The following is a 21,628-nucleotide window of genomic DNA, read 5'->3' as shown; positions in this document are numbered from 1 at the left end:
TTGTTATACCCCTCAAACTGGCCCCATATTGTTTCCCCTCCCAAGTATCCCTGCCCCCCACCATCCATGGAGGGTCCCACCCAAGACACATGTGCATCCCCCTTAGCTCTACCCTCACTTTCATCCCGACAGCTAACAATCACTGTGCATTTCTTTTCTAAAAGTTTCCAGGTTCTGTCCATCCTTCTTGCCCTTGCTCCAGGTCAGGTCTCATCCTACCTTGCCTGGACCATGACCAGAATCTCTGAATTGATCTCCTTAGCTGGAGATTGTCACTTTTCCAAATCTAGCCTTCACAGGGCTTCCACAATGATTTTCCCATGCCACAAATCTGAACATATCACCAATGTGAAAACAGCACCCACTGGCTGCAGGATGGTGTCCAAACTCCTTGATATGGAGGGCATCCGCGGCCCTGAGGGGTCTAATTTCTGTTCACATCTTCAATCCACTTCTCACATTCTCACTTTCTTCTCTCGTATTCCAGGAGCACCAAATGCCCTCAAGCTCACTCTAGTTACTCCTCACTCCTGGGGCTTTGCTTTGCTGCTTCCTTTGCTTGGAATGTCCTTCCGATCCCTTGTAGCTTGCTCATTCCTACACATCTTTAAAAAATCAGGCAGTGGTCACTTGCTCTGGAAAGTTCTGTACATATCTATGTTCCATGATTGCACTTACCATGCTGTATTATAATGGTCCACTTACACGATGTGTTGCTGGACACTATTCTATACGTTACTCAATGTGTTCCCCCACATACTTCCTTACCTGTCACTCTTTTGATGCATAACAAACAGGCCCAAACTTTACCTACTTAAAGGCATGATTTATTATTTCTCATGGTTCTGGGGATTGACAGGGCTCAACTGGGTGGTTCTTGCTTAAAGTCACTTACGCAGTTGCAGGCAGAAGGCAGTTGGAGCTCAAGTCATCAAAGGCTCAACAGGGCTTACTGAGCAAGATTCACAAAGCTGGCAACCAAGGTTGTGGATCAGAGTGCTCACATATGGATTCATATGGGTTGGACTTTTCACAACATGGCAGCTGGGTTGCAAGAGGGAATGTCCTGAGACCAGGTGTTTCAAGAAGCCTGTGCAGAAGTTACAAGGCTCCTAATGACCTAGTTTCACAAGTCCCAGAATGTCTTTTCTGCCATCGGCCTAATGTTCTGTTGGCCAAGTAAACACTAAGAGCAGCCCAGATTCACAGGGAGAGAAAGTAGACCCTGCTTCTTGATGTGAGTAGTATGTGCATACGAGGAGGCAGGAATTGTTGGCAGCCACGTTGGAAACTAGCTTCCATGGTCACCCTCTCTGCATTCAGTCGCAGCTTTGGGGGAAGATTTGGGTTATGACAGCATGAAGGCAATGAGAAAGAAAGTCAACGGTTTCAAGTAGTCTCTTGAAACCTACAACAGAGATAGGGTGTTTGGTTGTGGTCAATGGTTTGTAAACAGAAAAGAACTCAGGGGACTCAGAACTGGAAACTGATGCCATGAACATGAAACAGGGATAATGCAGAAGCTGTCCTTCTGCCTGGAAGGAATAAAATTCTGACCATCTAGCGGAAGGAGGGGAATCACATGGAGACAGAACTAACAGTAGATGCTACATCTCCTGAAAGAAATTTGGGAGTATCCCAGAGTAGGAGGGAATATTGCCTGGTTTCTCATGGTATTTCCCAGGAAACCAACACCTCCCAGCAAGGGCTGGAGAGCTTGAGAGCCCTGATGGGAGGAGGTGTTTGACAGATGGGCCTGGGATGTCCTCCACAGTCCTGTGAGTCCTTGTGGCAAGGTAGGGATGATGAGGGCATAGTATAGCCGGTGAGTACAGCTGGTGGACTTAAAAATGTTTTGTGGTCAGGACAAGGATTCAGGGGTAACGTGCTGGTTCAGAGGATGGCAGTTGATAGAGCCTGTGATCTAGGATCAGATGCACGTCCTGGGACCAGGTCAAAACAGGAGATCCCAGAACATGATGCACCCTCAGGAGAAGGGAAGGAGCAGTGGAAAGCAGAGAAGCTGGAAGCGGACCAAGAATCTACTTAAGAGAGACTTAGGAAACATCCAGATGCAACTGCATTTACCTTGAACTGAAAAGATTTTGTGCTTCTGAACAGAAAGGGGTAGGGGTGCAGGTAAGAGTGACCTTGATCATGGAGAAATAAAAGAAGCTGTATTTTGGCAAGGCTCTGTTTGTGGCAGTTTCTGGGCCAGCAAACTGGGGCCGTCTTCAACTTTTCTTTCTCTCTCATCTCTTGTGCTTTGTCAGACTCAAGCCTCCTATTTCTACCTCTAATGTTGCTCTTTTAACCATCTCACTTCTAAAAAAAATATATTTTTGGCTGCACTGGGTCTTCGTCGCTGAAGGCTTTCTCTAGTTGCTCAAAGTGGGGACTACTCTCTAGTTGCAGTGAGTGGGCTTCTTATTGCGGTGGCTTCTCTTGTTGCAGAGCACAGGCTCTAGGTGCACAGGCTTCAATAGCTGTGGCCTGTAGGCTTAGCTGCTCTGCAGCATGCAGGATCTTCCTGGACCAGGAACAGAACCTGTGTTTCTTACATTGCAAGGCAGGTTCTTAACCACTGGACCACCAGAGAAGCCCCTCTACCTCTGTATATTGAATCCACCTCTTCCCCACCTGCCCTGTGGTTCAGCTCAGCCCTGCATCTCTTCTCACCTGGACAGCTGTGGCAGTCTTTGGATAAAAGCCCAAACTCCTCAGCCTGACACATGAGTCACTGCTCTCCCTCCAGTTGCATTCACGCCCCAAACCTGTGTGCTCCACCCATGCTGGACTCATTTCTGTCCTTGGTGTATCCCACGGAGGCTGCTGGCCATACAGGGACCCGGTAAGAGATGAGATCCATGCCCACTTTGCCTGCTCCACTGCCCTCCCCTCAATCTTGCAGCTCTCAAATCTTTTGAATCCAACTCTTTACCTAGGATTTTACCTAGGAAGTTTCTTTTAAGCTCTGGGCCCTTCCTTTTCCTGTATTAAAATTTATCTCTCTCAGTGTCATCTCCTAAGAATTTGGGTCTTTGCATTTCTGTAATTACAAAAGTAATTTGTGGACATCTTAGAAAATTGCTAAGTACCCAAAGTACCCAGAGGCAAACACTGTCCACATATTACCAAGAAGATAGAAGAGCAGCCTTCTCCCCATCCCCAAACTCTCACCTCAAAATATGTGATCTGCTCCTTGGGGTCACATCCCAGCTCTAAGAAGCTCTTAGATCCCTTGTATTAGGAAGGCTGCTTTCACCAGCAGCTAACAAAACACCCAAGAGTGACTTAAACAATAAGAACATTTTATTTATTTCAAAGAAAGTCCAGAAGTCAGTGGTGCCAGGTGTTCAAGCTGGAGTCAGCACAGAGTTGCATCTCCTGGCCTTCCCCTCCTGGTCACAAGATGGCTGTCAGAGCTCCAAGCATCATGTTTTCACCCAACAGCACCTAAGCGGAAAGGAAGGGGCAGGGCCAATAAAGCCTTCCAGATGCATCTCTTTAATCAGGGAGGAAAGTGCTTCCTTAAAGCTGCCTCATAATGTCCCTGAACAAGACCCTAGTCAAAATTGGGTCATGAGAGTTCTTGGACCAGCATTTACGACACCCGATTTCTAGTTCATAAGACCCACTAATGTCCCATGTGGCAGATGAGGCTTTGGGTCACTTGGAAGCTGCTCCCCTCCCTCCTTGATTCTCCCACCAAAGCTGTCAAATATTTCTGCTGGTTATCTTTTTATTTTTTTTGGAGGATAACTGCTTTACAATGTTGTGCAGTTTCTGCTGTACAATGAAGTGAATCAGTTGTATGTACGCGTCCCATCCCACTCATCTTGGTCTCCACAGAGCCCCGAGCTGAGCTCCCTGTGCTCTACGGTGGTTTCCACTAGCTACCTGTTATACACACGGTGGTCACTGTACATCAGCCATGTCAATCCTAACCTCCCAGTCCACTCTGCCCTCCCCTCCCCCACCTGAGTCCACGTCCATTCTCTACATCTGTGTTTCTCTTTCTGCCCTGCAAATAGGCTCATCAGTACCACCCTGCAAATAGGCTCATCAGTACCATTTTCTAGATTCTACATTTATGTGTTAATATACTGACTCAATGGACATGAGTTTGGGCAAATTCCAAGGGAGAGTGAAGGACAGGGAAGTCTGGCATGCTACAGTCTGTGGGGTTGCAAAGAGTCAGACATGACTTAGAGACTGAACAAAGTCAAATATGATATTTGTTTTTCTCTTTCTGACTTACTTCACTCTATGATGGACCCTAGGTCCATCCATGTCTCTACAAATGATCCAATTTCATTGCTTTTTGTGGCTAAGTAATATCCATTGTTTACCCACTCTTCTGTCGATGGACACTTAGGCTGCCTCCGTGTCCTGGCTATTGTACACAGTGCTGCAGTGAGCACTGGGGCGCACGTATCTTTCTGAATTATGGTCTAATTTTAAGAAATCTACTTCCCCTCCACTCCTGACAGACCCCACTGTGTGTCCACAGATGCTCTTGTGCCTCCCCCTGCGTCCCTGTCAGTCCTCTGACCCGCTTCCCTCCGCTGCTGTCTCCCAGCTTCCATATCTTTAACGTTGTGATGGATGATATTGACATTCCATTCAGTAACTATAATATCAATAAAATCCAGGTCAATACAAAAACTGACTCTCAATGAAAAGTGAAAAGGAAAAGATAAAATTCTCATCATTTGAGTCAATGATACCATACAATCCCCGCGGGTACCTACTATGTATTTACAAGTTTTTAGAAAGTGAACATTGAGCCCATCACAGTGGCAGCCTCGGGGGAAGAAGGAGGAAATGGGATGGCAGTGGGTGGCCAAAAGGGACTTGAGCTTCATCGGCAATGTTCTATTTCTTAAAAAGGAGAATGTATTCATGTTGCGCTTGTGTCATTAAACTTTAATTTGGAAAAATTCCCATTCATTTCCAGCCAATTATGTCAGCTCTGCGTGTTTGGCAGTGCTTGCATGTTTGTGTCCAGGGAGGAAGGACGTTTACTTTGTGTGTGTCTATGAATGAAATACAGTGATTAGTAGATTTAAAAAAATGTAGCAAGCAAGAGAAAAAACAAAGCGGGGGAAGTAGAGAGAACTCATTGACAACAATAATAAAAAAGTATAGGAATAAACACATTAGGAAATGGGTAGGTTCTTTATGAAGAAAACCATAAAATGGGACTGAAGGGGAGAGAAGATGATCAGAATAAGTGTAGGGCTCCTCTGTGTTCATGGATTGAGTCTTAGTATTGTATTAATGTCGATTTCCCCCAAATTAATCTTTAAATTCACAGAACTTGACAAGCAGGTTTTCAAATTCATGAAGAGAAGTTAATAGTTAGCAGAGATAATTGAAAAGGAGGCACAATGAAATGAAGCATTTCACTTAACAGGTACCAAAAGGTGGTCTAAAGCTATGGTGAAAGAGTCTGATGCAGACAGAAATACACAGCCGGGTGAAACAGAACAAGGGCCTCAGACCTACCTAGACATGGCGATTCAGTGTGTGAGGGAGTTTCATCTCAGCTCAGTGGAGAGAATGAACTAGTCAATCCATCATGTTGTAATAATCAGCTGTACATTTGGAGAAAGGTTAGATCATATCTCATTTCAATCATAAACATACATTCCAGCTGCACTAAAGACCCACAGAAAAACAAAATTACTAGAAAGGAATGCAGAATATATTTAAACCTTAGGAGTAAGAAAGGCCTAAACATGACCTATAAATAAAAGGAATAAAGGAAAAAAAATAATAAATTTGGTTATGTCAAAATCGATAACTTCTAACAAAAGTTCCTAAAAAAATCTGAAGGCAACAGACAAGCTGGAAATAAATAACTGCCCACACACATACACATACACACAAAAGATTAACAGATTATATCAGGAGACTCATAAAATCAGTAAGATAAAGACAAACAACCTAATTTTTTTTAAATGAGCAAAAATAGATTATTCAGAAAATAGAAAATACAAATGTCTAATACACATCTGAAAATCTCACTAGCAAACAAGTATGTATAAACTTTAAAAAATGATTCAATTTCACCCATCAAATTGGCAAATATTTAAAACAACTACTTATGGTGTGGGGATTGGAATCCTCTCATACCCTCTGGCCAGAAGTGTAAATGGTACAGAGATTATGAAGGACACTTTGGTAATATCTGAAACTAAAAATGTGGGAACCTTGAGAAGCAAAATGCCATTTCTCAACCACTACCCTAGAGAAACATTACAGAAGAGGCAAGTGTGAGGCTGTTTTCAGTGGCATTGCTTATGAAGGAGGAAAGAAAAGATAGAACTAGATGTACACAGATCTTAAGGAAGGAAAGACCTGGCCCATTCATGGGAATGAATATAACATAGCTACTAAAAGGAACTGGCAAGGGCTATTTGTATCAATATGAGTATATCCTAGAAATATATGGTGGCGGGAAAATGCAGCTTACAGTAAAATCTCTATAAAGTGGGATGATTCATTCAAAATACCTCCATCAATACTCTACATTTATATGGAAGGAGATACATAAAACTGTGAGGAAGGCAGGGGAACCAGGACTTCGGAGGGTGGCCGAAGGAAATTTTAGTTACATTCATATTGTTCTACTTTTAAAAGGAAAATGTATTCATGCTTCACTTCCTTAATTAAAGTATTATCAGAAAAGACTTTAATTTGTTTTCAGCCAATTATGCCAGCTCTGTGTGTTTGGTTGTGCTCGCAGGTTTGTGCCCAGGAGGAAGAACATTCACTTTGCGTGTGTGTCTGCAAGTCAAGCCCACTGATTAGTAAACAGGCTGAAATGAAATATGGAAAAACAAGGGCCAAACAAACAAGAGAACAGGAAATCCTATTCACAGTTGACAACAAAGTCTTTCATAAACCCAGGAATAAATTTATCAAGAGATACGTAGGTCTTTAACTAGAGAAAACCATAAAACTTGCCTGAAAGACATAGACGATGACTGGAATTGAGAGATACAGCAGTGAGCATCGAGGGGAAGGCTCAAATATGATAAAGGTGTCAATTTTCTTCAAACTTATCCAAAACACAATGTGATCCCAATTAAAAAAACTAGCAAAATTGTTCCTGAAACTTGACAGGCTATTTAAAAATTCATGTGGTGGGCCAAATATGCAAGGATGACCAAGGCAATTTTACAAAAACAACAAAGAAGGTGGGATTTGTCCCACCACTTAGCAAAGCATTTTATCAAGCTCAGGAATAGACAAATAGATCAGTGGACCAGAAAGAGCTCTGACCTAAAGCCACACTGGACTTTAGTGTCAGGTAGAGGCAGCAATTTTAAATTACTGAAGAAATGACACGTTATCCAATAAATGGTATTGAAAAAATTGGTTATCAATTTTGACATTTAAAAAAATTAAGCACTGATATCACACTTAAAATTAGCTTCATATTCAATAAAGACTTAAATGTGAAAATAATAAAACATATATGCAAGAAGGAAATTTACAAAAGCTTTAGGAAAAACACAGGAAAATGGTTGTGATCTTAGTATAGAGAGGGCCTTCTTAAGGCAAGATGAGATTCTAAATTTGACATAGAAATGAAAAGTTCTATGATGAAAGATACAATACAGTTAAAATGACAAGGGTCACGATGGTAGAGAATTATGTGCAACGCATAGAGTAGACAAGGAATTAATATACAAAATTAAGAGATCCTTTAAGTCAGGAAGAAAAGAACAACACAGAAGAAAGATGGACAGAGGAGATGCACAGATGACCCCAAAGGGAGGAAATAAGAATGGCCAGGAGACCTGGGAGGAGGCCATGGTGTGGCCAGGAAAACACAAATGAAACCAAGAAGAAACCACTTTTTATCATCCATCAGATCCATAAGCCTTACAAGCTGTCAATGGTCTGAAACAAGGGAGATTGACATTTACTTGTGGAAGGATCTTAAATTGGCACAGCAGCTTTCGAAGCTGACCTGGGCTGTGTCTATGAAAACTGAAACAGTGGCCACCATAGAGGCTAGAGTTCTACTCTCAGATACTACCCTAGAGAAACATTTCAGGAGCTGGCAGGTGCCAAGGTGTTCCTGGCAGTATTCGTCATTATAGTGGGCAGAGAGGAGGAACCCCCCGGTCTATGGATGTCAGAGAAGGGGAAACAGTACAGTTGTGAGCAAGAGTACTATACTAAGCAGACAGCTGTTAAAAAGCAGGAACAGGAGCTGCTATATCACTAACCTGGGGAACTCCCCCCAAATATAAGATTAAAGGAAAAATGCAGGATACAGTATAAGACCTATGACTTGGTATAATTTATTGAAAATACCTCCATCAATACTATCTATATATTTACTATGGAAGGCAAAACATAAAACTCTGAACAGTGGTCACCTCTGTGGAGGTGGAAGGGACCAGGATCTCAAGTGACCAAAGGAAACGTTAATTACATTCATATTGTTCTACTTTTAAATGGGAAATGTATTCATGCTTTACTTCTTTAATTAAAGTCTAATCTGGAGAGATTTAATTTATTTTCAGCCAATTATGCCGGCTCTGCAAGTTTGGTTGTGCTTGCATGTTTGTGCCCAAGGAGGAAGAATGTTCACTTTGCATGTGTGCCTGCAAGTCAAGCCCACTGATTAGTAAACAGGTTGAAATGAAATATGGAAAAACAAGGGCCAAACAAACAAGGGGAGAGGAGATCCTATTCACAGTTGCCAACAAAACCTGTAATAAACCTAGGAAGAAATTTATCAAGAAATATGCAAGATTTTAACTAGAGAAAGCCTCCAGTTACAATAAATAAATAAAACTTCCCTGAAAGACATAAAAGATGACCAGAACTGAGAGACAGAGAAATAAGCAGTGGTAGAAAGATTCAGACATGAAAAGGGTGTCAATTTTCTTCAAAGATATCCAAAACTCAATGTGATCCCAATTTAAAATACTAGCAAAATTGTTCCTGAAACTTGACAGGCTATTTAAAAATTCATGTGGTAGGCCAAATATGCAAGGATGACCAAGGCAATTTTACAAAAACAACAAAGAGGGTGGGATTTGTCCCGTCACTTAGCAAAGCATATTATCAAGCTTAGGAGTAGACAAATGCATCAGTGGACAAGAAAGAGATCTCACATAGACCCGCACTGGAGTTTAGTATCAGGCAGAGGCAGCAATTTTAAATCAGTGGAGAAATGATACATTACCCCATAAATGGTGTTGGGAGCATTACCTATCCATTTAGGGAGAATGGGAAGGGATTAAAGTTAGACCCTAAGATTTGTGCATAAGGAATTTATTTTTTAGATATAGTATAAGAGCTTAAATATGTATGTATGTAGAAACTATAAATTTTTGAGAAGGAAATACAGGAAATATTTATGACCTTGACATAGGAAAGGCTTTCTTAAATAAGACTGCAAAAATGGCATAACATTAAGATTGACAAATTTGATTGTATCAAAATTTAAATTTCTCTAAGCCAAAAGGTACTATACAATTAAATGACACACATCACAATGTAGAAAACATCTGCAATATACATGACAAAGTATTAATATTCAAATACATAAAGAACTCTTAAAAATCAATAGCAAAAAGACAAAAAATGGACAGTAAACACATGAAGACTTCAGCCTTGTAGGTAATTAAGAAAAATACCAACTAAAGCAAGATACTATTTTTCACTGGTTAAAAATGGAAAACCTGGACATGGTCTGGGGAAATGGACACACACACTATGAGCAGGAGAAAGGAGCAAATGGAGAACATTTTTAGAAATCTCTATTAGAATTTAAGATATGCATTCCCTACAATCCATCAGTTCCATTTCTAAGTATCTATCCCAGAGAAATACTTGTACATGTGCAAAATGAGCAATCCTAAGAGGCTCTTACAGGTGTGTCTTAATGGAATGACACTGGAAACGCTTTAATAGTCAATCAATAGGAAATAGGAAATCAAACACAGTGTAACTGGCTAGGGCCACCAGCTGCCAGTGGCAAGGAGCTCTGTGGCCCAGTGTCAGCTATTCCAGGAGTCTCACAGCATGCTAAGCTGAGTAACACCTCCAGCTTGTACACACCATGTCTGTGTAAACAAACACACAAAAAGATAACAGAAGACACGCTTCAGTGGGCTTTGGAAAACATTTTGGATAAGCAGCAAAAACCTAAGAGCAGTTACCTCAGCAGGGCGAGAGGGGTCTTGCTGGAGGCTGGGAGTAGGGTGTATTCAGTAGAGACTTCTTTATCTGTAATACTCTAATTTTATTGAAAGGAAAATGTATTCATGTATTACTTGTATAATTAAATTTTAATTCAAAAATTCTAATTCATTTCCAGTCAATTAGTTCTACTTTATATGTGTGCTGTGTTCTCATTTGTGTACCCAGGGACAAAGCACATTTACTCCGAGAGTGTGTCAGTGAATGAAGCATCATGATTAGTAAATTGATTAAAATTTGGAAAGCAAAAAGAAAAAAAGAAAAGCCTTTTACATTCACAAAAAGAACACAACTGATAAGGTACTCAGGAATAAACCTAATAAGAAATGTGAAAAACCTTTACGACAACATCGACCAACCTTTATTAAAAGGCATTAAAAATCAAACCAAACAAATAAGACTTTGATTAAATGGAGACAGATACCAGTTCATGGATGGGAAGAACGGGTATCCCAAAGATGTCATTTCTCCCTTCAGTGAAATCCCTCTCAAAATTCCCACAGGATTTTCATGGAACTTCGACAAGCTGATTCTAAAGTGTATGTGTGAAAAAGTAAATGTACAATACAACCAACATACTTTTAAAAGAATAAAGGGCCAGGAAGGGAGGGGCACTTACCTGATCGGGTAGGAAGATAAAGCTTTTGCTTATTAAAATCTGGTGTTGGCCCAGAAGTAGACAAACAGATCAACAGACTTGAACAGAGTGTAGACAAGGGAACTGGGAGAAAAGATAGTGCTGGAACAATAAATGGTGCTTAGCCACCTGGTTATCCGTTCAGAAAAAGATCAAATTAGATCTCTGTGTCACACTAAACGTGAAAATACATTTAAGATGGGTCTAAAGACAAATATTGAAAAAAATACAGAAGTCTTCAGTGTAAATATAAAATGTGTATATCATTCACGAGGTAGAGAGGCTTCTTAAGACGGATGAGCTATCTGCTCTGGTGCTAGCATTGCAGATGTTATCACCGAAGTTTGATATGATGCTTTAATATCCGGTCTCCTGTCGGAGCGTGCCTCCAACCTTCCGCACATGTCCAGGTGGGGCGTCCACCTGGACCTCACAGATTCCTCTTCCTCTTTCTCTCAGCTCAACCTGATCCTGGAAAGAAGGACTGTGATTTCGACGGACTGAGGTTGAATCCAGCTCCTGTTACTTGTGCTCGATGTCAGCAAGGCACTTCCTTCTGTTTTTTTTTTTTGGGGGGGGGGCACTATGCTAGGTCTTCATTGCGGTGTGTGAGCTTAGTTGCCCCGAGGCATGTGGGATCTTAGTTCCCCTGAGGTGTTGAACCCACATCCCCTGCACTGGGAGGTGGATTCTTCGCCACTGGACCACTAGAGGAAGTTCCCCTCCTCTGCCTTCTGCTCCCTCCTCTATGATGGGAGGTGATGCTCTCCTTCTTCCGGGGGAGGTGAAGTTCATATGAGAGGATGAATGTGAAAGGCATAAATGGGACAGAACGTATAAGGATGAAGACAGCTGACTCTTGTACTCTCTCTCCACCCCCCACCACCCCATACTCCTGCCACCAGGACTTTACACCAATTCTTTCCCACACTGTACTTCTGGAGAATTATCACAGATTCTTTTTGGTCAAAAAGTTTGAATGTTGACTTCAGATTTTTCATTCCAAGGCAGATAATATTGATTCAGCACCCAAAGACCTTACTGCCTGTTGCTAGGTGCTGAGAAACACAAAAAATAATAAGACATGATCCCAGCCCTGAGACAGGATAAAAGTGGTGCTAATTAGAGCTGTATTTGGTACACAGATCAGATAAAAGCTCCCAAAAGAACATGGAGATCAAGATACTGTCTAAAAGGTAAATAATTAAATTTTGCCCCATTCAGTCAAATATACATTATTGCCCCAAACTAATTTATCCACCACCACACTTGAACCTAACCCCTGTGGGAACTCATTTCACTAATTGTCTCCATCCTTAATCACTCCATTACTCAGGCTCCCTTCCCTCAGAATATCTGTATGCCAGTATTGCTCTTTCCTTGAAGACTAAAATTTCATTTAAAGGCCTTAGACTTTGCTCCCTCACTTCTCTCCTTAATCACGCCCTATGCAGGCTGCCTCTGCTACGGTCCCCTGAGGTCTCCCATGGGCCCTGGGGGGGGTACCAATCGGGAGGGACACTACACTGCCCAATTCCAGGGGTGCCATGGCGATTGGGCAGTTGCACCTCAGAAGAGCTCCTGGATTTGCCCTTGACCTCTGACCTTTCTGCACATAACCACTGCTGACCACTCCATCTTTCTGTTGAAAGACCTCTCTCGCCCTTTCTTTTCTGTGCCCCAAGAGGATCTTTCTTTTTACAGGCCCCCAAATGTTGATGCTTGGCCTCTTCTTCCTCAGCCTCCCTCATCCCCTCAGAATGCTCCAGAAACCTGATACCACTTCAGTTCACATTTTCACTCAGGATCCCGCAGGAGTACTGAAACGGTCTCTGTGATTTCTCACTCTGGGTTCCAGGTCCACGCAGTCAACCACTTCCTCCCCAGCTCCTGGCTTGCATGTCTCAGCTGTCTACCACCAGACTTGGGGGTCTGCCTCACAGACCTCGTTTCTTTGTAGGGCTCCCCAGTTCTGAGGAAAGCACTGCCACACCACCAGTAAGGCAAGCCCTAAACTCAGGGGTCATCTGGAACACCTCCTCCCCTCCTTACTCATCTTCCTTCCATCCAGCACCAAGACCGACCAGAATGTGTTGTCCAAATCCTGTCCACCATGACAACAGAAACTTCCCAACTTGTCTCCCTAAGTCCACCTGTGCTTCCTCTAATGACTTCTCCAGGGACCAGCCAGTCTCAGAGCACAGGAAATATTCAGGCAGGTCTTGAACACGCTTCCCTCACTCTCGGGAGGTACACAGGAGCTCAGCCCTGGCCTCCAGAGCTCTGCCCCCCCAGCCCTGCCTGCCTCTCTGGCCTCAGTGCGCCTCCCTGTGCACAGGTGGGTGGGTCCCTCTGGCCAGAAGGTTCTTCTCGAATCTGTTCAGTCCCATGAACTCTGTCCCCTTAACAGCTTGGTTCAAGTGTCGCCGCTGCAGGGAAGCCTCTGGAGTTGGCCTGGGGCAGGGGCCCTTGTACATCCTCCAGCACTTGCTACCTTTCTTTCAGAGTGTGTTCTGTCAACGTTGGAAATTACACATTTATGTGTGTGATTACGTGATTCACATCTTTCTCCCCTACTATCATATAAATGCCACGAGAACAGAAATCTGCCTATTTCAATTCATTCACAACAGAATCCACAATGCTGGGCACACTGCCAGGCACAAACAGGTGGTAAACTAGAATATGTGGAATGAATCAACTTTGTCACTAAACAACACTTATCGCATCTGGGAGTGGATATCAGCCTATGAACTTGCTCCTGTCTTCCCTTTGCTCAACCTCCCCACTCTCATCCTTCACGTCTCCAAGTCTTCCTTCCGGACTCCTCAAAGAACTCTCGGTGACGAATTCACCTCCCCCTCACATCTCAACATTATTCAAGTTTTGCCCCATCACTCCCCCAAAATGCTCTTATTGAGGGCATCCAAAGCTTACTAATCGTCAGATCCAAAGGCGGGGGTGGGGGTGGGGGTCTGTCTTTATCTTTCTGGAATTCTCTGCTGCATTTGACAGTGTTGATTACTTTCTCCTTGAAACCCTTCACTACCTTGGTTTCCATGGCAACCCACTCTCCTGGTTGGTTGTTGCATGTCTCAAGCCTTTCCTTCTCTTTCTCCTTTGTCACCTACCCACACCTTGATTGGTACTTCAAGTGTCACTGTAACGTAGGATTCTGCCCTGGGCCCTGTCCCATTCTCTTTCTCTGGTGATCTTACTCATTCTCAGGGTTCCTGTTACTGGAGTGGCCATGGCCTTAGGCCAGTACTCCCAGCAGAATTTTTTTCTGAGCCCCTGACCCTTGACTCAAGTGCCTGCTGGGCTCCACCTGACTATGATCCTGACCCCTTGGCTGTATCTGAGACCACTGTCTTGCCCCTCAAACTCACTCCCCATCTTCCCAGGGGCCTCCCCACTGTCTACCCAAGACACACAGGAGTCTTTGTCTTCACTCTCTCTCTCCTCCTAAAAGCCAATCATCATTTCTGGTTTTTAATCTCCTCTAAGTTCTGGATCTACTTACTCCCTCTCCACTGGTTGAGTTCAGACTTCTCTCACTCTTATCTGGACAACGGCCTCCTAAACAAGTCTGCCTGCCTCTGTCTGGTTCCTTCTTAGTAGATGTCTGGGGGCGAGGGTGGGGATGTCGGGCTTTCCAGCATTCTTTATTGCCCCCTAACAGCCCTTGTTACATTCAGGGAGATTTCCCGTTCTCCATTTTACATGGCTGTGGTGCGACATGGGATGCTCTCTCACACAGAACCCACAGAGGCCCCTCCTTCAGGCCCCGCCTCTTGCCACCCAGCTCTTATCAGGCGATGGCATGAGGCCCAAGTGCAACCAGTTAGACCAAGGCTCCTTCTTGACTTTGGAAGAAATAGTTCGAATTACTCAATGTCTAGGAGATACTGGGCTTCCCAGGTGGCTCAGTGGTAAAGAATCCACCTGCTAATGCAGGAGACACGGGTTCGATCCCTGGGTCAGGAAGCTCCCCTGGAGAAGGGCATGGTAACCCATGCCAGTATTCTTGTCTGGAAAATCCCTGGACAGAGGAGCCTGGCGGGCTACAGCCCATGGGGTCACAAAGAGTCAGACATCACAGTGCCTGAGCACACGTGCTAGATTATACCAGGAGTGGTGTGAAGCCCTGAATGCAGTATTCAAGACCTATCCCCACCGACTTCATTGCTCATGATTCTTTCCTTCTATCCTGCCGCTCTAGGTCTCAGTTTCCTACTCTGTAAAATGGGGCTAGCAGTCTCTGTCTGCCTCAGGAAGGACAGGAGGGTGGATTTGCAATGACCAGATGAGACAACAATCACAACCTCACCATTAAAAACTATGAAGAGCAGTACCCACACCAGAATGCAGAGTGCATTTCCTGAGACCCAGACAGCCTCACAGACAGCTTCAACTTTGACTTTCATTTCCCTGTTTGTTGATTCCTTGGGAATAGTCACAGAATCTTTGTGGTTTAAAAAAAAAAAAATTCTGAACCTCCATTTCAGACATTTGATTTCAAGCAGGAAATAATTATTCTGTCTTTACCTAGCTCGCTGCCTGTTGCTAGGTACCGAAAGGTACAAAAATGAATAAGACACAGCCCCAAACACGAGGCAGGATGAAACTACTGCTAATTAGAGCTGCAGTCAGTCCTCGGCAGAAAAACAACCTTCAGAAAAACACAGGGATCAGGTTACTTGGTAAAATGTACATGATTTAATTTTGCCCCTTTCCACCAACACAACTAATCCCTTCACCTATACACTTAATCCCACTGCTCCAGGGGCCCCCTTCATTACCTGTCCCTGCTCTTGTGTCCTCGCATAGCCCTCCTCCCACCAAATGTCAATGTGTATGAGACAGTACCTTCTAGAAACTTCTGTCCCCTCGGGTCTCCCTTTCCCCTCCTGCTTTCTCAGCCAGTCTCTAGATCACCCCCACCCAGTTGGGTTTTGCCCCCTACCCCAAAGCTGCTATGGCCGGGGTCCCCAAAGACCAGGGACACTCTCACCTCCTCTGACTTCTGTGCCTTTGGCACATTAATGGTCATGCTGACCTCTGGAAGCTCTCTCCTCCCTGGACTTCCAGGGCCCCCAATTTTCCAGCCCTTTCTCCCCACCCCCCGCCCCCACACCCCGCCCCGCTTAGACTGCTCAGCAGCATCCCTGCATCCGTCCCTGAAATGTCGGTCACAGCTCAGTGTCTGGCTCTGCTCCATGAACTCTGCACTTTTCTGAGTTCTCCATCTACCCGCTGGGGAGAGGCTCACACCTTCTTTGTGAGCTCCAGACTGGCAGACAGACTTTCTTGGAAACAGCTCTAGTCAAGGTCACTTATGGCCATTTTTCCTCTTTGCCATCCATGCTCTTTGATCTTGCCTCTGATTTACACAGACAAGACGACTTTAGGTGACAACCCTTTCAACCTCTCTTCCATCACGTCAATCCTGCCTTCCTCTCAGCCCAGCCCAGAAATCTCTCTGACCCAAGTCATAACCCTGGCAGCTTCTCCCTCATATTCCAAGTTCCTCAGGACAGGTGCCATGCTGCCTGCTGTACCCCTCTTTCACTTTGCTCTGCCCACCTTGTGGGGGCTTTAGGCCCACCTCTCACAGGAATTGCTCGTGTGGGGCTTGAGGGGCCCCTAACTGCTCCGTGTGGTGGGCCCTCCGTCCCTATCTAACTGGCTTTTCTCTTCTGTTGACTGATTATTCTCTCTTGGAAACGCTCCACATCCCTGGGTTTCCATGCCAACACAGGCTCCAGGTGCTTTTCCCCTCTCTTTCTGCTGTCTCTTTTGCCTCTGTGGGCTTTTCTTTCTCTCTGTCCATGCTTAAACAGGGGAAAGATTCTCAGCCCTAGACCCTCCTTTCTCTTCTCAGCTGCCACCTTCTCCAAGGGCAGCTCAGCAAAGCTCATGGCTACAGTCGCCATCAGTCACAATCTGAATCTTTCATTCAAATCCCTGCTGGGGTCCAAGCTCTCTCCTAGATCCTCATAGGCCATCTCTACCTGGATGCCCACCTTTCATTTAACTTGTGCAAAATTGGGCTCAACAATCCTCTTCTCACCACTAAGCCTGCTGTTTCTCCTCAGTATTCCATCCGCCCAAGACACAAACAGGGAAGGCATCCTAGACTCTGACCCAGTAACCAGTCGGTCAGCAGCTTCTCCTACTTTTACCTTCTGTCTATACTCTTGCCCCCACCCTAATTCAGACCTTGTCTTCTCTACCTGGACCGAAGCAATCATCTCTTCATTGGTTCTCACACCTCTAAATGTCTCCAAGTAACCAGAGACACGAAGCAGAGACGAGTAACCTCCCTGGATACTCCCATGAAGCTTCATACTTGCACCACCCATCTTGGCTGCTCCATGCTTTGCCCATGTCCCAAGCATATCTCTGGCCTTCTCACCACATATCACTTTAGAATCTATGTGTCTTTCTCTCTCTTTGACCGTATGCCCAAGAGCAAACAGTGTCTTATTTATCTTCACATTCTAACACCCAGCACTACGGGTGGAACACAGTGTTAGTCACTCAGTCATGCTCAACTCTTTGCCACCCCATGGACTGTAGCCCACCAGGCTCCTTTGTCCATGGGATTTTCCCAACAGCAATACTGGAGTGGGCTGCTGTTTCCTTCTCCAGGGGGTCTTTCTGACTCAGGGATCAAACCCAGGTCCTCCTGCCTTGCAGACAGATTTCAAAGCAGACACTCAAATGTTGTATTAATATATAGGTCATTGGCCCTTGCTTGAAACTTTCATCTCTCTCCTTCTCTTTGACTATCATTATTTTCCAAAGTTTATACCAATTCACAGTTCCCTTTGTACTTAGTGCCTGTTTGACTGTATCTCATTAGCATTGAGTATTCTTAGACTCTTCCCCCCAAATTTGTTGGTGAAAACTAGTGCTTCTTAATTGTTTTTATTGTTGATCTCCTGTTATTACTGAATTTTAATTATTTTCTCAAAAAATTTTCAGTCAAGTCTATTTTCTCTTCTGTATGCTGTTGAGGTGAATGACACGGCTATCTGTTGGGTAAGGGTGAGGGTTATTTTTACTGTTAAGGATTTGTGTGTCATCTTTTTACACATTATAGATCTGCAAACAGTTCATCCGCTCTGCTTTTTGGCTCTGTTTGTGACACTGTTTGACTTTGGAAATACTTAGCTTTGATGTGGTCAAGTTGGTTGGTCTTTGCCTTCTTGTACTTTGTTGTTTTTTAGCTTAGAGGGGCTTCCGCTTTCAGATACATTCAATATCCAGTTCCTTTTCTCCCTGGTTTTTAATGGAATTTATGTCTCCTTTCTGATCAAAAGTTTTTGAATTTGGGTATGTGCTCTCAGGGAAGCTGAAAATGGATTATTACTTTTCTTTCAATAGTCAGAGCTCCAACTTTGGACAAGTCTTCCCCTTGTGGCTCTGACACTAAGCTAAGTTATTCCTGGCTGATGATGGTATCAGGACCACAACATCCTCAGAGAATATGCCACCTAGACAGGGAACCAAAAGGCTATGGGAAGGTATGACTCCAGACACAGTGACAATGAAATGCAGGAAAGCATTTAAGGGGTAGCAGCAAAAAACCTTTTTGGAAGCCTGGCCAGGACAATGTGTGGAAAGATGGTTCACCCACTTTGCCAATACGAGGGGCTGAATCTAGCTGGCACCCAACAAACAGCCTTGGATAGCTTCTGACTCTACAAGGAAACATTACTCAGGGACCACAAGGGGGGGAGAGCCCAAGCCCTCCCCTCACCTGCATCAACCTACCTGCACACACTCTGCCAGGACATTTCACCATCAACAGAAAAATCTCTCAGCCAGTTCCTGCCTGGCTCATCTTCTGGGGGCTGCAGCCATCGCCACGATTCCGCCATGCTCCAAGATGTGGACTTGACCCAGATCCTGGAGTCATCATGACCCCTGTCCAGTGACTGCTCTAGGAACCAGGGCATCTGAGGGCGATGCCAGAGCTAGAAAGGAACTCAAGGGTTATCTAGCTCAAATGCCTCATTTTACAAATAGGGAAACTAAGGCCCAGTGAGGGGAGGTGACTCACAGCCACCTGTTGCTGAAGGAAGGATACCAGGCTATCGAGCCTTTCAGGAGGTTCTTCTCACGTATCTTTTGTGACATGTTAGTGTCTGTGGTATCTGTGTGTAAAATATTAGTCTGGAGGCTAGAAAATACTGTCACTTCAGAGTTGCCAAGAGTAGACTTGGGAGGTAAATTGAATTCCTTCACTTCTAAGAAAGACCGACCCACTTCATTCCTTAGGGAGTCTAGAGAGTAACTGATTGAGCCATCCACCCGCCGGCAAGCCAACTAGCAGTCTATGCCACGCCTGGTCAGGCAAGTACTGTGCCTGGTTAGGGGACAAAGTTCAAGCCCCTACCCTCAAGGGTTGTGCGGGGCTTTGATGGCCAAGTTTAGGAGTCAGGACCACAAGTGACAGGGAACCACCGAAGGGCTGTGTTTGTCTTCCTCCCTCAGAGACCCTTCCAAGTCTGCTTTGACTCTAAGACTCTTGGTACTTACTTCTGCACCCAAGAGATGTAAAGTTTACTCTTTAATGCAAAAAATTCTTTGATCAAATGCTTGTTTTAACACACTTTCTCTCAATCAAGATTTCTCAGACTGAAGTAATAAGGATAAAGTTCACTGATATTTCACAGAAGGCTTTGGAAATGTGGACAGCTTCCTGGGTCAGCCCCTCTTTGATGAACAGATGGGGAAATGTGTCTGGAGGGGAGGCAGAGGAGGGCAAGGTCACACTGGAAGAGGGTCGGAATGGGGCCACGGCCTCAGCTCCCTGCCACTAGCAGTGTGAAGCGGGGAGGGGCAGCGTTCAGGTTTGGAAAAAGTGGTGAGGCCTCCCCGTGTAGACACTCCACAAGCTGCCAGGAAGAGAGGTGAGAGGCCAGAACTGCTCCAATGGCCAGCCTGTGGAGAAGGTTCATGTTCACCCGTATCTGATGTGACACTCTCGAACATCCGGGTCCCTCATGAGGAGAAGGCCATACAGGCAGGGATTTCTCTCCAAGAGGCAAAAATCCCTGGATGGTCCTGGGCAAGCTAGTGGCCAAGCAGGACTCTGGCCTCTCAGGAAAGAGCACTGTCTAGGTGTTCCTCTCCCTTTTAGGATACTGTCATTTGGGGGCTTGTAAAAAATAATTAAGGGAATTCCTGTGGAGGTGCTGACATACAGCCTCCCAAATGAGGTCTCTCCCTAACTCCGTGCAGCCCTGACGACTGGCACTGTAATTATGCGCCTACAGGACTGCCTCGGAGCCCTCCCTCCTGCTGAGCTCCTCAAGCAGCACAGGGCCTTCTCAGGTTCTGGGTTTGGTACAGGGCCTGGCAAATACTCCCTGTAGGAATGAATGAGCGGGAGAGCTGGGTGATCAGATTGCATCCCTAAGAAGCTAGGGTAGGTGGAGGGCAGTGGGGGCACGGAAGAGAGGCGAGAACATGTGTGAAGGCTCGGCCTTGAGTCAAGCTCCAGTGGGTGCTACGATCTCCGTTTTACTGGTGAGGAAACTGAGGCTCAGGGACATATGGTCACAGAGGCGGGGCCATAGGGTCTAGGCTCCCCAAAACCTCATCTCTCACGTTTGTCAGTCCTAAGTTGTTCCCCAAGTTCACCCCACCAAGACCTGACAGCCGAGAGGGAGACCCAGGGCTTCTGTCTGAAACCTTCAGCTGTTGCTCAGCCAGCTACTCCCTTTTACCTCAAGAACACTCTATAACCCAAGTTTTTCGCAAGATGTGGACTTCTCTCCCTGAACCTGGCAGACCAAACTCTGCCCCTCTTCTGGCTATTAGTCAGGATCACCTTCCCTTGCTCGCCAAGGATAGCACTGCTTAGTTCTTCCTTCTTGCCAGAGCAGTGACCCTTTCTCCCATTGGGGGTGGGCTGGGGGAGGGGGTTGGGAGTGAGAGTGAGCTTTGCACTAGATGCCAGGAGCCTGGGTTCTGGCTTGGCCAGCTGACTGAACACAAGAACGACCCCTCCCTGATGGTTTCCTGTGGCTGTTCAATGGGAGTCTCTCATCTTTGTCTTCCCTCCCCAGCCTGCTTTTTTCCCTGCCTTGTCTTCCTCATCCATCATGGCTCCTTGGATCCACTTCTCCCCATTTGTGATGATCTAGAAAGGGCAGGGGCCTTCCTGCCAACCTGTTGCTTTCACTGCTCAAATGCTCCTGTGTTCCCAATGGAAAAAAATCCCATCTTAAGTTAAATGCTGCTGTGATTGGGTCACCCCTATCCCCAGCACACCCTTATCTGTGATGGTTCCATCAGCTGGAAACTGAAGGCTTCTCACTCAGGACTGAGTTTGTGGGCCTGCCACCAACATGTCAACCTTAGACCCTCTCACTCTCTCCCAACACTGCTCCAGGGCAGGCAGATCCTGATGGTCCTTCCTGTTACTTTCAGCCCAGTCAGTCTCTTTAGCTATAAGCCAGAGATGCTTTGATTAGACAGTGAGAAATAACATTTCCTTTATTATCTCACGGCTCCAGCACTCACACTGGTCTTCAGGCCTCAGCCTGAACCTCACCAGGTCCTCTCCTCTTAGGGCACTTGTTATATCTTATCTGTGGGATTATCTGCCAACATCATTCCGTTTAGCTCAGATGACTCCCTGATGACAGAGACGATCCACCTTGTCCACCATGTGGCCCCAAGGCCTAGTCCCGTACAGGATTCCATACAGCTTAAGTACCTTGGCTTTTTGTTGTT

At 45.1% G+C, this 21,628-nt stretch overlaps 1 long non-coding RNA gene across 2 annotated transcripts; it reads right to left on the bottom strand.

The window, feature by feature from the left end:
• Positions 1-3,294: 3,294 nt before the first annotated feature.
• Positions 3,295-15,997, bottom strand: LOC102412332. 2 transcript variants are annotated; one of them, XR_006544388.2, is made up of 3 exons: positions 10,197-15,997; positions 5,512-5,600; positions 3,295-3,456 (listed from the first exon to the last, which is right to left on the bottom strand). It is a non-coding gene; the product is annotated as an uncharacterized LOC102412332 (long non-coding RNA). The 2 variants fall into 2 exon arrangements; XR_326949.4 differs by having other exon boundaries at positions 5,512-15,997.
• Positions 15,998-21,628: the final 5,631 nt, after the last annotated feature.

The sequence above is a fragment of the Bubalus bubalis genome, chromosome 14, assembly GCF_019923935.1.
Source record: "Bubalus bubalis isolate 160015118507 breed Murrah chromosome 14, NDDB_SH_1, whole genome shotgun sequence".
NCBI lineage: Eukaryota > Metazoa > Chordata > Mammalia > Artiodactyla > Bovidae > Bubalus > Bubalus bubalis.
This window is presented reverse-complemented; position numbering and strand designations above follow the sequence as displayed.